We start from the raw sequence: 14,638 nt of genomic DNA on the forward strand, positions 1-14,638 counted from the left end.
CTGGTAGCTCCACTTAAAAAATTGGGATTAGAATTAAATGTGGCAGTAATTTTGTCGTTTGGCAGCATCAAATTCGGTTAAAGCCACAGGGAAGTCTGCTCTGCGGTATTTGAATACATAATTGAAACAAAGCGATTGCCATGTTAATTTGCCTATATATATATAAATATAAATGAATAAATAATTAAACATATATATATATATATATATATATATATATATATATATATATATATATATATATATATATATATATATATATTTATTTATATATATATATATCATTTTAGACACACCATTACCTCTGTCTCAAATCGCATCTGATAGTCTGCATCGCTCCCTGCTCAGATATGCTCCTTTTTCTATTTTCGGCTTTTCTTTCTATATAATTTTTTCAGCCCAAAATTACGTTGTGTTTGAAAAATCATAAGCCTTTTAGTTAAGATCCAGCCGCGCGGTTCTTGGCCGATCCCCCTTTGTGGGTGTGCGCCAGAGTAACGAGGATCATCATCATCATCATCATCATCATCAGACCAGCCATTCGGCGGCTTCGGCGTAGTTCTTGAGGTAGCGCGTCCGTGATCATTCGCCTGGGATCGCTCCACTGTACCCCGCACCTTCCACCAATATTGTTACGGTGAGATGCCTTTATTTGCAAGAGAAGATGTATGATGCGAGAGTCCAGGGATCTGGCACATCACCGCTCGTGCCAACCCCATTCTCCTCTTCTACAACGCGTCCCCTCAGTATCGTAGCAATATTGTCGTTTTAGATGTTGTTATACACTGAGCTTTCACTCTGACATAAATTTCTATTAGACTTTAGTGTCTCTTCAATCAAGATCGCACTATCAGGTCCTATAGGTCGACTATGACGCAAGAGGTATTTGGTTTGCACTTCTCAGTGCAGCAAAACTCCACCTCCCTTGGGCGCTGTTTTGAAAACGTTCTATATAGAACGTGAGAGAGACAGAACAAAAGGACGCGATAGAGCAAACAGCCAACAGGCGAGCCGAGACAATGGAAAATGCTTTAAATGCATAAAGACATATACAAATTATACAGCTCAACATGACTATTGTCCGGCATTTCATTGAAAGTTTGAGACTACAGACGAAGATGACCTTAAGAATTTATTTGTGGTAATGTTCTGAGTGTACGTTGCCGTCACAATTTTTGTGACTCGTTCGGGGTTTTCCGACATGTATAGGACGAGATTGGAGTAAGGCAGGCTCAAAACAGAACTAAATTCATTATCTGCGTTCAAGCACTTATGTTTCACTAGAATTCACGTAATCCAAGAAATTGTTTTTTAACCGTTCTAGTGATAGAACCGGGCTTGACCGTTCTATGCACATTCTGTGGCTATTATCAAGCCTTTACCGTCGGAATGCCCTCAACTAATCCGTGTGTCTACCTTTCATCCCTCTGTTTCATACCACCCCCGGCATAAAGCTTACAAAATACCGCCCCATGTCTCGACACACTTCCTTCTTTAAAGGTATTCCTGAGCACCGGGCTGATTTTGCGGCTTTTTTTTTAGAGATTCAAGTGGGTCCTCATATAAACCTATCCCATGTTTGTAAACAGCTGTAGACACCGTCGACATATTGAGGCATTTGTAGTGAAGCCTCGACGCGTATGCTCCACCCAGCTTGATGTTCGCCATGAACACAAGACTACTGCATGACCCAGCAGTTCCAAAGCTGCCTCTGAACTTGGATTCAGCTTTGCAGCTTGGCGACACTTTGAGGCACTTGTAGCACGACGTCATAAGCTGCTCAGTATGTCGCCGGTGCCTAGCCCTGTTTACGAACATTATTAGGTCTATGGAAAGAAACAAAACAGCGTGGTGAAGAACGCACACCTGAGACTGTGCGAGTGCTTGTAGGCAGTTTCCGGCAGGTGTTACTAGAACGAAAAAAATGGCAGCATATCCACGGAGTGAATAATGGATAGTGGGGCGAAGCATCCATCCGTCCATTCGTTCTTGCTTCCATTAGTCCATGCGTCCGCCTGTGTGACCGTCTGTGCGTCCATCCGCCCGTCCGTGCATGTGTCTGTTCGTGCGTCCACACGTCCATCTGTGTGACCATTCCCGCGTTCGTCCATGCATTCACCCCTGCGTCCGTCAATGCGTCCATTCATCCGTGGAGCCATCCGTGCGTTCATCCATGCATCTGTCTGTGTGTCCGTTCGTCCATCTATTCAACACTCCAAGTACCACCATCTCGCATCTTTTCATCAATATATATTCCAAATAGAAGCACCACCATTCAGCGGACATTCCAAGGACTAAACAAGAGTTGGCACACGCACACTTTTTTACAGTTTGCGCTTCGTGACTACTTCCCACCTTTATCCACCTCGAGTTCATGGTATATACTAGTTCACTGTACTTATAGCACTGTGGCCCAACGCTCGCTAAACCTTTCTGAAACCAAGGAGGTTACGCCGAGCGAGCGTAACGTATCAACCCTTTCTTGTCAGATAGTGCTCAATGTACATGCCAATGGCTGCTAATGGGGAATGAGAGACAGGAGAATTTGGCTTTTAGTTAACGCCCACGCTGTGAATTTTTTATTGTTCAACAACGCACAATTATTCTTTCGCCTTTAGGGTGAGAAAAATACGGAAAAATGCTCAACCACTTCTGTGAAAATGAGGTCAACGATTGGTCTAAGGTCGCCACCTCATGCTTCCTTAAGACATTTAAAAATATTGCAGTTGCCCGATTATAAATGTGCCGTACGGGAAACACCAACACCTCTTTAGAAAATTATGCCTGGAATGTGAGCCGCGAACGCGCTGCTGTATACCCTCTGGTTTTACTCTCGTCTTTGAGTACGAAGGCAAGCGTCTCTGACGGCTGCCCCCTGAGAAGACAGCAATGCTCTCACAGTTGCCTCTGAGCAGCCATGATGTCACGTGACAGAGCGGTACGGTAAAGTCACGTGACTGAGCGGTACGGAGGCGAGTGGTCTCATAAGGCGGCTGGTTGTAACACAAGGCAGGAAGCATGCACCTACGAGATTAAGTGCTGAGAGTGACGTTCCACGCATAGTTTTCTTAGGAGGCGTTGGAAAGACGCATAGATTTGACGTGTTGCATCAGCTAGGAAGCTCCGCCCATGATGAACTAGTTCATGTTATCACTCCTAGAGGGCGACAACACCCCATGACTAAGAGCGGTGATGATTTATTGATTCATATGCGTGGTTGAACGTCCCAAAGCCACCATATAATTATGGCAGACACCCTAGCGAAGCGATTCAGAAATTTCGGCCACCTGGGTGTTTTCATTCACATGGCATATCGCAAAACTGGTACAGGATGACATGACTGCGTGGTGAACACAAGTGACACGCCTTCCCCTTGAAATTGTAACACGCGTGTCATGTAAGAACATGGCTACATGCCACGCTCATGATGCACTCGCGGTCCTTTCGCTGGCTTCACATACAGCAAATTTGGTATTGCGAGAAGTGAAAGGATGTCGAAGGTGTAAGACCGGTGCAAACATGGAAATCAAGGCATGCGTGTCATTACAGAGCATGACTACATACCACACCCATGATGCGCTCAGAGCCATTTGGCTAGCTTTACATGTACTAAATTTAGTATTACGTGAATTGCATGGACGATGAAGACAAATGACATGCCCGAACATAGTAATCATGACATGCGTATCATGTGAAAAATGGCTACATTCTACACTCTTAGCGTGCTCGTGGTCGTTTCGCAAGCTTCATATATGCCAAATTGTTATTACGTGACGTGAATGGACGACGAAAAAAAATTCCAGGCTCAAAGATCATGGCATTGAGGTCATGAATGGAATAATTTACGTCCACCTCGTAACGTTATCCTGACTTTATTGTGACATATCAACCTTCGTCATTTGTCCTCCACATATCATCGATTCCCACTGTATGTGGGATCTGCCATTTTTTTCATAGGATAATGTGCCTAGTTTCCGGCGTAGTTTCCGTGACAGAAATATGTCACCGGGGTGTTAGTGGACCCTGGCAAACACTTTAAAAACTGTGCATTGCTGCAACTTGTGAAAATCCTTTACATCTGCTTTAATGAATGTGCTGTTCTTGCAGTACCTGTAATATCTGCGCCACCATCGCTATAAAAGCAATCACTGGTTCTCTTGCGTCGCACAATCTACAGTGTACACAGCGGGTCCCAGTACCGTGGTGTGCACCAGACTGGGTAAATTGAAGAGAATATGAAAAAGAGCAAGGTCTAAGGAAAGTAAATTGCACTTTAACGACCAATGCTGACGTCGGCGTTTGCAAAAGTGATACGTGTGAGCTAGGTCCAGTAATTGAGACCTGCTCCACGAAAGGGCGTCTGGACTTCCATTTCTCCCAGTTTATCATCGTAAGTTTTGCAAAACAGGAGGCTGTATAATCCTATTATCGGTTTTGCTGCCATAGCCGGCCTTTCGCAGTTACCTTCTAAACATTTACGACAGTGTTTACTGTGACATCATAAAGCTGCTTTATTATGGCCACGCTATTCGTGACGGTGCTGAGATATTTTGTTTAGATGGCTATCGTTACTACAACTGCGCTTCTGCGAAGTTCACCAGAACAAACGATGGGATGAAAGAACTACTGCAACAAGTCCTGTTGCTCTTGTTTTTCTGTACCGTCTATCGTTCTGATGAACTTCCCAGACCTTGTAGCAACTTGCCGAGGCAAAAACGATTTGAAGCAGATACAAGTTGCGCATCTTGCAGCCCCCAGTATTAAGGTATAATTTATACTTTGAAAGATTATTTCTGGCTCCTGGTTCAAATATATGAAAGTCTGTCAAAGTGTGGTCAATAGTTCATTGGGGAAAAACTGTTTTTTTCTGAGCATTTTACGTTTTGATTAGAAACAAAGTTCACTCATATTGTGCCAGTTATTTTAGTGATTTCTGTAACACAGACACAGTATGTAAATTCTCGTGATTCCTTCGTTTTTGCGTTCGAATGAATCACAGACCTTGCCATGTTTCTATTTTTTACTCATTGCAATACACAGAAAAATAGAAGGTAAATGTTACTGATAGAGAAGCTTCCAAAGAAGACCACACAAATGGCGACTCGTGAGCTGCTAATGAAGCTTAGCACCATATGTTTGAAGAGTGAACTCTTCTATTGTAACCATGACTATAGAGGATGTGACGCTATATTTGGTAAAAATGAACGTGGTTTTGTTGATACTAGTGCTAAATTTGATGTAGAATAGCTTTGGCGCGCCCCCTAATGGCGAATGACTCGCGATGAGGCAATTTCTTCAAGACTGCGCTTTAAGTGAATGCCAGCTAAACTGGCATTCTTTTGGAGCCTAATCAAATTGAGCCGTCTAATGCCAGCTAGGTACGGTTAGGGGTACAATGACGTAAGACTACTCTCTTCAACATCTCCATAGTCCAGTGTACGAAATGTGAACCTGAGTTTAGGAATGTCCTATACTGATATTTCACGCTGTCAATTTTGTTTATTTTGTTGTCTCGGGGCAGTGTGCAGACTCCTGGAGAAAGGTGTTGCAGCAGTGCTGGGAACACGGAAGCCAGAAGCGGCGTCGCTGGACGGCAGCGCTTGCGCTGAACAGCACGTGCCACACATCTTGTCTCAAGAATTTCAGCCCAATGCCAGCGTCAACGCGGCATCGGTGTCTGTTAGCGTGGCACCTTCTCACGGCGAGTTGCACAAGGCACTCCAAGATTTGGTGAAAGCTCAACGTTGGAAGAGTTTCACGATTGTCTACGAAAAGCCAGAGGGTGAGCGCCGCATCGCATATTTTTTTCTTTTCTTTTTGTTGTCCAATACTCATTGGTAGTCTGCCCATGAGTTCCCGCGAAATCTCAAAGTTTCGCAATACTTTTAGATCACGGTGAAGAACTCTACTGACATATATGCCTAATTTACAATGCTTGCAGTAAAGGGCATCATTCTTTTAAATGAAACAGGCTAATGTACGCTTGCAACCTGTGTACTTGATTTTATTTAATATAGTTCGGTCTCACATCACCAAAATTAAGTTCTGCATTTCTCAGTATTTATCGGCTCGCTCATTCATTCAACTCTTATGGCCCCTATGTAACCGGATAACTGACTGTCACATGTGCGACGAGACACTGCCGGTCGGAAAAATGGGTATTTCACTCCGTCTGAGCAGCTTAATTGATTATCTATGAACGCTCATTTGCACTCCCTGTTGCTATTGAATAGAACGAAGGATTGAAACATGTCGCTTACACAGCGAGTTTCAAAAGGAAAAAAAATGTTTTTTGCGCAGAACATTTGAGAAGTCAGGTACACTCTTAGTCCAATCCTGGTAAGATAATAACTGTTGAGGTCTAACGTCCCAATACCATCGTATTTTTATGTGAGACGCCGCATAGTGGAAGTCTCTTGAAATTCAGACCACCAGAGGTTCCTAACGTGCACCAAAATCCAAGAACATGGGCCTAAAGCATTTTCGTCTCGATAGAAAATGCGGCTGCGGCGTCTGGGATTTGATTCCGTGAAGATTGGCAGCCGATTTCCTTAGCCCATGAATCACCATAGCGCATCAATATGCTAGCTAGAATACACGCCAGCTAGCAGCAAAGCCAGTCAAATTATGGGCGTTTCAAGTCAGTTCACTGTCCAGAGGAAGCGGCCCTATTCTAAATGGCCTTCGAAATAGACGTGGCCGCGCTTAGCCGGGATTTTAAGCCAAATAACAAACCGAGGTTATGAATATCATATATATAGCTGAAATCAAGGAAAAGAAATGAACATGAGCGGGGCACGTAGCACGTAGACAGAATAACCACTGGTAACTTGTTCAACCCTACGGTCACCCAGTGCAGACGTCCCTGTACAGACCATCCACCCGTTACAAGTGCCATGAGCGTGCATTTGCTCTGCTTTTTATACTTGTGATTACTTTTGAGCAGCAGGAGCGAATTGAAACTCGAAAGGTGCGTAAGCCGTTGCGCGCAATGTTTCATTGTCGGAATAAGTATACAATGAACGGGATGCGTGTGCGCGATAACGTAGCCACGAGTACATTATATTCTAGGCACTGTAGTGCAGGTCATCTAGTTGATGTTCTTCACCAGGTCCTAACGTGGGGTAAAACAACGAGGTGTGATAAATAGCCTACACTGTTCATCACTCTTTTTTGGAAGGTAATTTTATTATACAAATAATTGTTTCATACAAATGATTGAGTGGTGGAACAAAAACTTCCAGAATATTTAACTTCTGTATCAACTGTAAGCGCTGGAAAACGCGGGGTCATGAAACACAGTAATATCGAGCACAAGTCAACACAGGATGCAAACAACCAGCTAACGTATGGAAAGAGAGTGATATAAAAAAATCGGCATAGAGGCCGTGTGACCGAAGGACGACGCAACAAAGTAGGTATTCCACTTGAGTACTTCAACAAACAACTTCGCTTCAGTTGTGGTTCGCTGAAAGGAATCATATTGAACAAAGTATCTTCGACAAAGCACGCATGCGTGTGAAATAGGTGGCCGTATGAAGCATTATGTACTGCCATCTCAGTAGTCTTCACACACGCATGATGCCCCGCCCAGTGTTGCTGTGTGCGCGTGATGTCCTTTTCTTTTTTTTTCGCTTTTTTAATGTTCCTTTCCGTCAACACACAGTGCAGAACAATACCTGCAAGCACCCGAGTTACAATACGGACGCGGACAAGAAAAATAGGCGCATTACTTACCGCTCGGGTTCCGAGCACTTCTGAGCAGGCAGCATGCGCATCATCTTGCTTTGTATAGTCGCGGTGACAGCTCCGCTCGAGGCCTGAGAAACATCACGAAAGAAACGTGCTTCTGTTGCCATCACTAAGCACCGTTCACGTACTGCCACGTGGTGAACACAATCCAGCTGCCAACACAACACACCCACATGACACCGCTAAAGCGTGGTGAACACAGTCTAGCGGCCAACATAACACCCCCACATGACACCACTGTGGCGTGGTGAACACTGGCTGCCAACACACACACACACACACACACACACACACACACACACACACACACACACATGCGGCACCACTGAGCAACTCAGAAACGCTGGTCACAAGACAACGGAACGAAATATTTTTGCCATGCAAGGTACGAAGTATCCGTGAGCGCATCGCTGCTGGCGTTATCCAGCACTGCAGTTCCGCCGCGCCGGCGCCAGCCCATGCCAAGCCAGGCACACACCGTGGCTCTCTCCTCTTTATGTTTTTTCACCATTACGCCCGCTGCGCCCACCGCAGACGCGTTGTAAAGCTTTCTTTGCGGGCGAAGTAGCTCTTCAGACGCCTGTAGGCAGGACTACCGCTTAGCGCGGGAGTTCGTGAAGCTCCACGGATATCTTTTTTAACACAAAATTGTTTTATGCCAGGGTCCACCGTGGCCCCGATGACGTATTTCCGTCACAAGTATGACTCGGTAAAATAAACTAGTACTATCATATGAAAAAAAAAAACGAGTAACTGGGGAGCGTTGAACCAGCCACCTCAAGCTCTTAGCACGCCACGCTGAACACTAGGCCAAACAGCAGCTTGTATAGGGTGAGCCATTTATATACACAATGTGCCGCTGGCGTTCCTCAGAGCTCAGCAACTTCAGCGCATTTTCGTCATCACTACCCAGATGGCACGACGGGCGCGCGTAGCCTCAAGGTCTTCGTGCTGTGCCACATTACGCGTCGCTGTGCATGTGCCTCCACGCGGCGTGCGCGGTAGCTCCGAAAAATTGGGTGGCTCACTCAAGCACGCACTTATTTGAGGTTCTTCACCCCCTTTTACTCCCACCACAAGTTTGCTTTGAAGTTACGGTAGTTAAAGAGCGAACGAACATCACTTCGCACGCTGCCACAGCTGCGTTTACGAAAGGAGTGTGCTGCTCACACACCAAGTCAAAATTGTGGCAGTTCACGCTCGTCCTGTGTATACGTGTGTGTTCAATTTGTGCGTATTTCTTTCTGTTTGAGCAGTGGAATTTAAGTGTTGAGCTATGACAGTCGTAATTCCGCGCTCGTCCTCTGTACACATTTCAGACGTAATTAAACCGGAAGACGTCTAGCACCACAGCACACCTTTATGTTCTCCCATGGTAGAGTACCTGGTACTCCAAGTCGTCAACAACTTTTTCTAAACACACCTCTGTATGCTCATTTCACCCATGCTTTCTGCTTGAGGCCTGGACTGCATGTTTTGAGCTGCTTGCAGTTCCTAGCTTGACACTGCAATTTCTTGCTTAAGCATTCATTCAAAACGGGAGCATTCATTCCACATGCAATCCACTGTACCATTCAATTCACTATAAGCATTGAACTACCCCTGCCGGGACACGTTTGTTGTCCGCCACCGGTGTCCGTAACCACTTCGCGCGAAATGAAAAAAGAACACCTTACACTAATGACACAGTGGGGCAGGAGTTTACTGAGTAAGTGGGTGCGCACTGCTTCTATGCAGTTCGTTATCCAGTTGCTGGCTTAGAGAGTGCGCAAACTTATCAGCCTTTCTGAAAAGATCTGCACACAAACATGCGCACGCACGCACGCACACCAGTAATATGTAGTTCAAGTTGTCATTTTGTTCCCTCACGGCTTTGCACCTTGATAGGTCGGGAATATTTATGTTCGCTTTGTATGATGCACACATGCTTCAGTCAGTGAGTGTTTATGCCTGCAGAAATAAAGAAAAAATGTCGCTATCTATGCGAAGGGAATGATGATGGGGGGGGGGGCTTATCGACAAAACCACCCACAATCGTCCACATATTATATAAAGACTCGACTCGTTGTTATAGAAAAGTTTCTATTTACACTTTCACCCACGATAATTATAATTTACATATGGATACAAATACATACACTTATATACACACCAAATTTCATAATTTACGTATCGATGAAGTTATAGAGAAGGATGACGTTACTGATTCCAAAGCTGAGGCATAACGTTCTGCTTTGAAGATGAAAATTTTCTGGTTGGTAAAGTACGTGACAAGAGGATCTTGATGAAATGTAGAAGTTGAAAGTTAAAGAAGGCCATTTACATACAGGTACCCCTGAAGATGGTGGGACGCTCGTCGTCGTACGAGCTGCACCAGAAACCGTAACCGGGCATCGTGTCCGGAACTATCCTGCAGCCATTACCCGCAATGATGTTCACGTTGGTGTCTCCGATGAACACGAATGAACTTTGTTTGAATTTCCGCCTATCTTCGGCTGCTGGAGCTGTCGACGCTCCCATCGCATGTGGTGCGATAATGACGCCTAATCAGGAGTGCTGCCGACGCTGGCATCTATCTTCGCTCTGGCGAGCACTTACCGCGGAACATTGGCGGCGGGAGCACATGCAGCCGCGTTTCCAGCTCTCCGCGCTACTGTCTTCGCTTCCAAGGTGTACTTAATGAGCAGCTGCGTAGAGTTGAGAACTCATTGGGCTACCGTTTATTTGAAAGAAAGCATGCCGAAAACGCTCAAGTCGACAACAAGTGAACATGGCGCGCCGAGTGACTTGCGCCGAGCAAAAGAGCTTCGTCCCTGAAAAAAAACCCTAATTAGATTTCCCATTAGGTCTAACAATCCCACGTTTAATCCGAAGGTAACCACTGCGTAGGTATATCTTGAATGCGCTACAAAATGATATAGCGGGTAAATGGTTGTTGGCAATTTGTTGGCAAGTCGTGTAATATTAACAACTGTTGGCGCTTCTATGAGCAAAACACGATGTGCTCCACAAAACGCGTAGTATAAATAACGTGGCGGGCTCCCGTAATAGTAACCACATGTAGTTTTTGGACGTGCACCATAACGTGAGTGCGCGGGCCTGTTGCGTGTCGTCGCCATTGGAAAGTGGCCACCGCGGCTGGATTTAGATCCCCGAACTTTGTGTGAGACGCCGGGCGCCGTACCCTCAAGGCCTCTTATGTGACAATTCTATGTTGAACCAGATAGTCAACTGCAATATAGTAATATTTCTCAAATCATTATTCCACTTTGAATTATTGCTCTCTCATGAAGTCTTGAACTCGAGCTTCAGGTGGCACGTTCGCCACGGTTACGGCGCTCAGCTCCTGACCCGAAGGTTGCGTGTTCGTTCGTGGCCACGGTGGCCACATTTCGAAGCTGGCGAAACGGTTGAGGCCCGTGTCAGTGCACGTTTAAAAACACCAGGTGGTCAGAATTTCGAGAACCCTCCACTATAAGGTCCCTCATATACATATGTTGGTTTTGGGCGTAAAAGCACCCTGGCTTTTTATAGCTCTAAGTGGCACGTTTTCGCTATACTTAATAACGTGTAGCTTTGCATATTATGAAGTCTTGGTTTGGAAGACCTTTATTAGGCCCGAGGAACCGGCAGCCGACAGCGGAGATGCACGAACCAAGATGATGATGATACGTGACAACGATGAGGATGCATATGCAATACATGATAATGATGATAATGTACAGATGAAGAGGATTGGTATACTAAATGCCCACACTGATTCCCCCCACGTGAGAGCGGCCAGCCTGGCCGCGGCAAGTCAAGGAGACAAAGAACGTCGCATGAAGGGCTTCATACGGGAGACATGGACGACTTCAGTAGTTCGATAACGGCGTTCTGCTGGGGCTACAAGTGGCGTCACGCGATAATTTACTGGTGAAGTTTCTTCAAGAACTGTGTACGGCCCGATAAATTGTGGCTGGAACTTGTCGCACAAACCAGGTGTGCGAATAGGCGTTAAAAGGAGTACTTCGTCTCCAGGTTGAAAGGATACAGCACGATGCGATTTATCATAAACCAGCTTTCTGTCTTGCTGTCGGGCTTCAGTGTTTATACGAGCACGTGGGCGGCTCTCTGCGAGCCGCAAAACGTATTCCTCTGAAGAGGATGGAGATGAATCCGCATGGCAGGTAAAGAAGGAGACGTCCAGCAAAGAACTAGGGGAGCGTCCATAAACTAGGTAAAATGGTGAGTAGCCGGTTGTCCGCTGAATAGCCGTATTGTAGGCGAAAGTGACGAATGGTAGAACTACATCCCAGTTCTTGTGGTCTGGTTGAATGTAGGCGGCGATCATGTCAGCAAGAGTGCGGTGGAATTGCTCAGTGAGGCCGTTAGTTTGGGGATGATAACTAGAGGCAGTCTTGTGAGTTGTGCCAGAGGCGCGAAGAAGTTCGTTCACTAGTTGTGAAAGGAAGGCCCTTCCACGGTTGCTGAGCAATACACGTGGAGCACCATGACGCAGTATAATGGCTCGGAGGATGAAGTAGGCCATTTCAGAAGCTGAACCGGTAGTGACAGATGCCGTCTCGGCGTAGCGCGTCAAATGTTCAACGGCTGTTACTATCCATCGGTTTCCAGCAGCACTGACTGGAAGGGGGCCATAAAGATCGATCCCTACAACTTCGAATGGTGTGGCTGGGCATGGAAGAGACTGTAGTGTACCGGCTGGAGCAGATGTGGGTAGTTTTCTACATTGGCAGGTAGTGCAGGACCCAACGTACCGAGCTACACTAGTGGTAATACCTGGCCAATAAAACCGACTTCGAAGGCGATCATAGGTTTTGTGGTAACCAAGGTGACCAGCCGTCGGATGGTCATGAAGTGCTCTGAAGACTTCGGACCGAAGCGATCGGGGTAGAACGGGAACCCAGCGCTGACCGTCAGGATGGTAAATTTTGCGGTACAGCACCGAGTTTTCCAGCTTAAACTGCGAGAGTTGGCGACGGAGCCTCGCATTAGGTGGACGGGAACTGCCAGTGAGGTAGCCTATAATACGTCGACAGTATGGGTCAGCCAGCTGTCGAGAAGAAAAATCGTGCGGGTCGTCCGAAGGCAGCTGGTGCATAGAGGCGAGAGAGGAAACTGCCGTAGACGTGGACTCCGAGGGCGTGTTGTGCGAATTGATTGCGGAAACCCCGAGTGGAGTCGCTGGTAGTGGCAGCGAGAAAGAGCGTCGGCGTCACTATGTTTCCTGCCACACTTGTATACGATGGCAAAATCATGCTCTTGTAGGCGTAGAATCCAGCGGCCGAGGCGTCCCGACAAGTTCTTGAGTGTCGAAAGCCAACATAGAGCGTGGTGGTCGGTCACAATTGTGAAATGGCGGCCGTGAAGATAGGGACGAAATTTCTGCACTGACCAAACGACGGCGAGGCACTCCTTCTCGGTGATCGTGTAGTTCCTCTCGGCTGCGGAGAGGACGCGGCTGGCGTACGCAACGACTCGCTCTCGCGAAGAGTTGTCGCGCTGGAGGATAATGGCTCCTAAACCGTGGCCGCTAGCGTCCGTATGGAGGAAGGTCGGTGCACCATCGTGAAAATGAGAAAGTACAGGGTCGGTCGTGAGGGCACTCTTCAACCTGTCGAAAGCCGATTCACATTCCTGAGACCACTGAAAGGGCGTACCAGAAGCAAGTAGCTTATGGAGTGGTGCGGCTATGGAGGCAAAGTTTTGTATGAATCGCCGAAAGTAAAAGGCGAGACCAAGGAAACTTCGCAAATCTTTCGGCTTCTCAGGGCGAGGGAAGCGAAGCACCGCAGCAGTTTTCTCAGGGTCTGGACGAATTCCGTCCTTGCTCACAACATGACCAAGGACCTTGATAGATCTGCTGGCGAAATGGCACTTCTTGGTGTTAATTTGAAGACCAGCGCCCGCAAGGCAAGTCAGGATCTCGTCCAAGCGTTACAGATGTTGAGGAAACGTCGACGAAAAGACAACAATGTCATCGAGGTAACATAGGCAAGTCTTCCATTTCAGGCCACGCAGCACGGTGTCAATCAAGCGCTCAAAAGTTGCGGGCACATTGCATAGACCAAACGGCATAACATTGAATTCGTATAGGCCGTCCGGGGTTGCAAACGCCGTTTTTTCTTTGTCATCTTCGTGCATGGGGATTTGCCAATAGCCGGAACGCAAGTCGAGGCTTGAAAAGAATTCAGCACCTTGTAAGGAATCGAGGGCGTCGTCGATACGTGGCATGGGGTATACGTCCTTCCTAGTGATCTTATTGAGTGCTCGGTAATCGACGCAAAAATGTACGGAACCATCTTTTTTACGCACCAGAACCACTGGAGACGACCAAGGACTGGTTGAGGGTCGGATTATCTCCCGTTGCAGCATATCGTCTACGTTTTCCTCAATGATTTTCCGTTCGGCTAGGGAGACGCGGTAAGGACGACGATGCACAATGGATGTTCCGTCGGTCTGAATACGATGTGCTGTAGCAGTTGTCTGACCCAGGCTGGATGAATGAATGTCAAAAGAGTTTGCATGCTTTTGCAACGAATCAAGCAGCTGCTGCTTCTGTGAGTCTGTCAAGTCCTTGTTGATGGCTGCTGTAAAGGCCGAGGAAGCAGTATGATCTCCAAGATGGCCTTTAGGGGAGGCAGGGGTAAGAGGCACGACGCACACAGGCTCCAGATCGGCAACGCAAGCGACAGTAGTGCCCCGCAGCAGTAAAATTTTATCTGGTGTGGTGTTCGTAGCAGCGAGGACAGCTGATCCATTTTTGAAGCGAGCCACACCTGATGCGAGAGCTATGCCTTTATTGAGGCAACGGGGCGATGGAGTGACCAAAATGTCACCAGAGTCAACGTCGTTGGACAAAACAGTGACAAATTGATGTTCA

The 14,638-nt window shown here is 46.7% G+C and overlaps 1 long non-coding RNA gene across 2 annotated transcripts in view; it reads left to right on the forward strand.

Moving 5' to 3' along the window:
- The first annotated feature begins 539 nt into the window (after positions 1-539).
- The window catches only part of LOC142817358 (uncharacterized), a 113,403-nt gene continuing 99,304 nt past the window's right edge, over positions 540-14,638 (forward strand). For both annotated transcript variants that reach the window (XR_012895192.1, XR_012895191.1), the window contains exons 1-2: positions 540-637; positions 5,522-5,782. This is a non-coding gene — a long non-coding RNA (uncharacterized LOC142817358). The remainder of the gene's footprint in view (positions 638-5,521; positions 5,783-14,638) is intronic.

Source organism: Rhipicephalus microplus, chromosome 5 (assembly GCF_043290135.1).
Source record: "Rhipicephalus microplus isolate Deutch F79 chromosome 5, USDA_Rmic, whole genome shotgun sequence".
Taxonomy (NCBI): domain Eukaryota; kingdom Metazoa; phylum Arthropoda; class Arachnida; order Ixodida; family Ixodidae; genus Rhipicephalus; species Rhipicephalus microplus.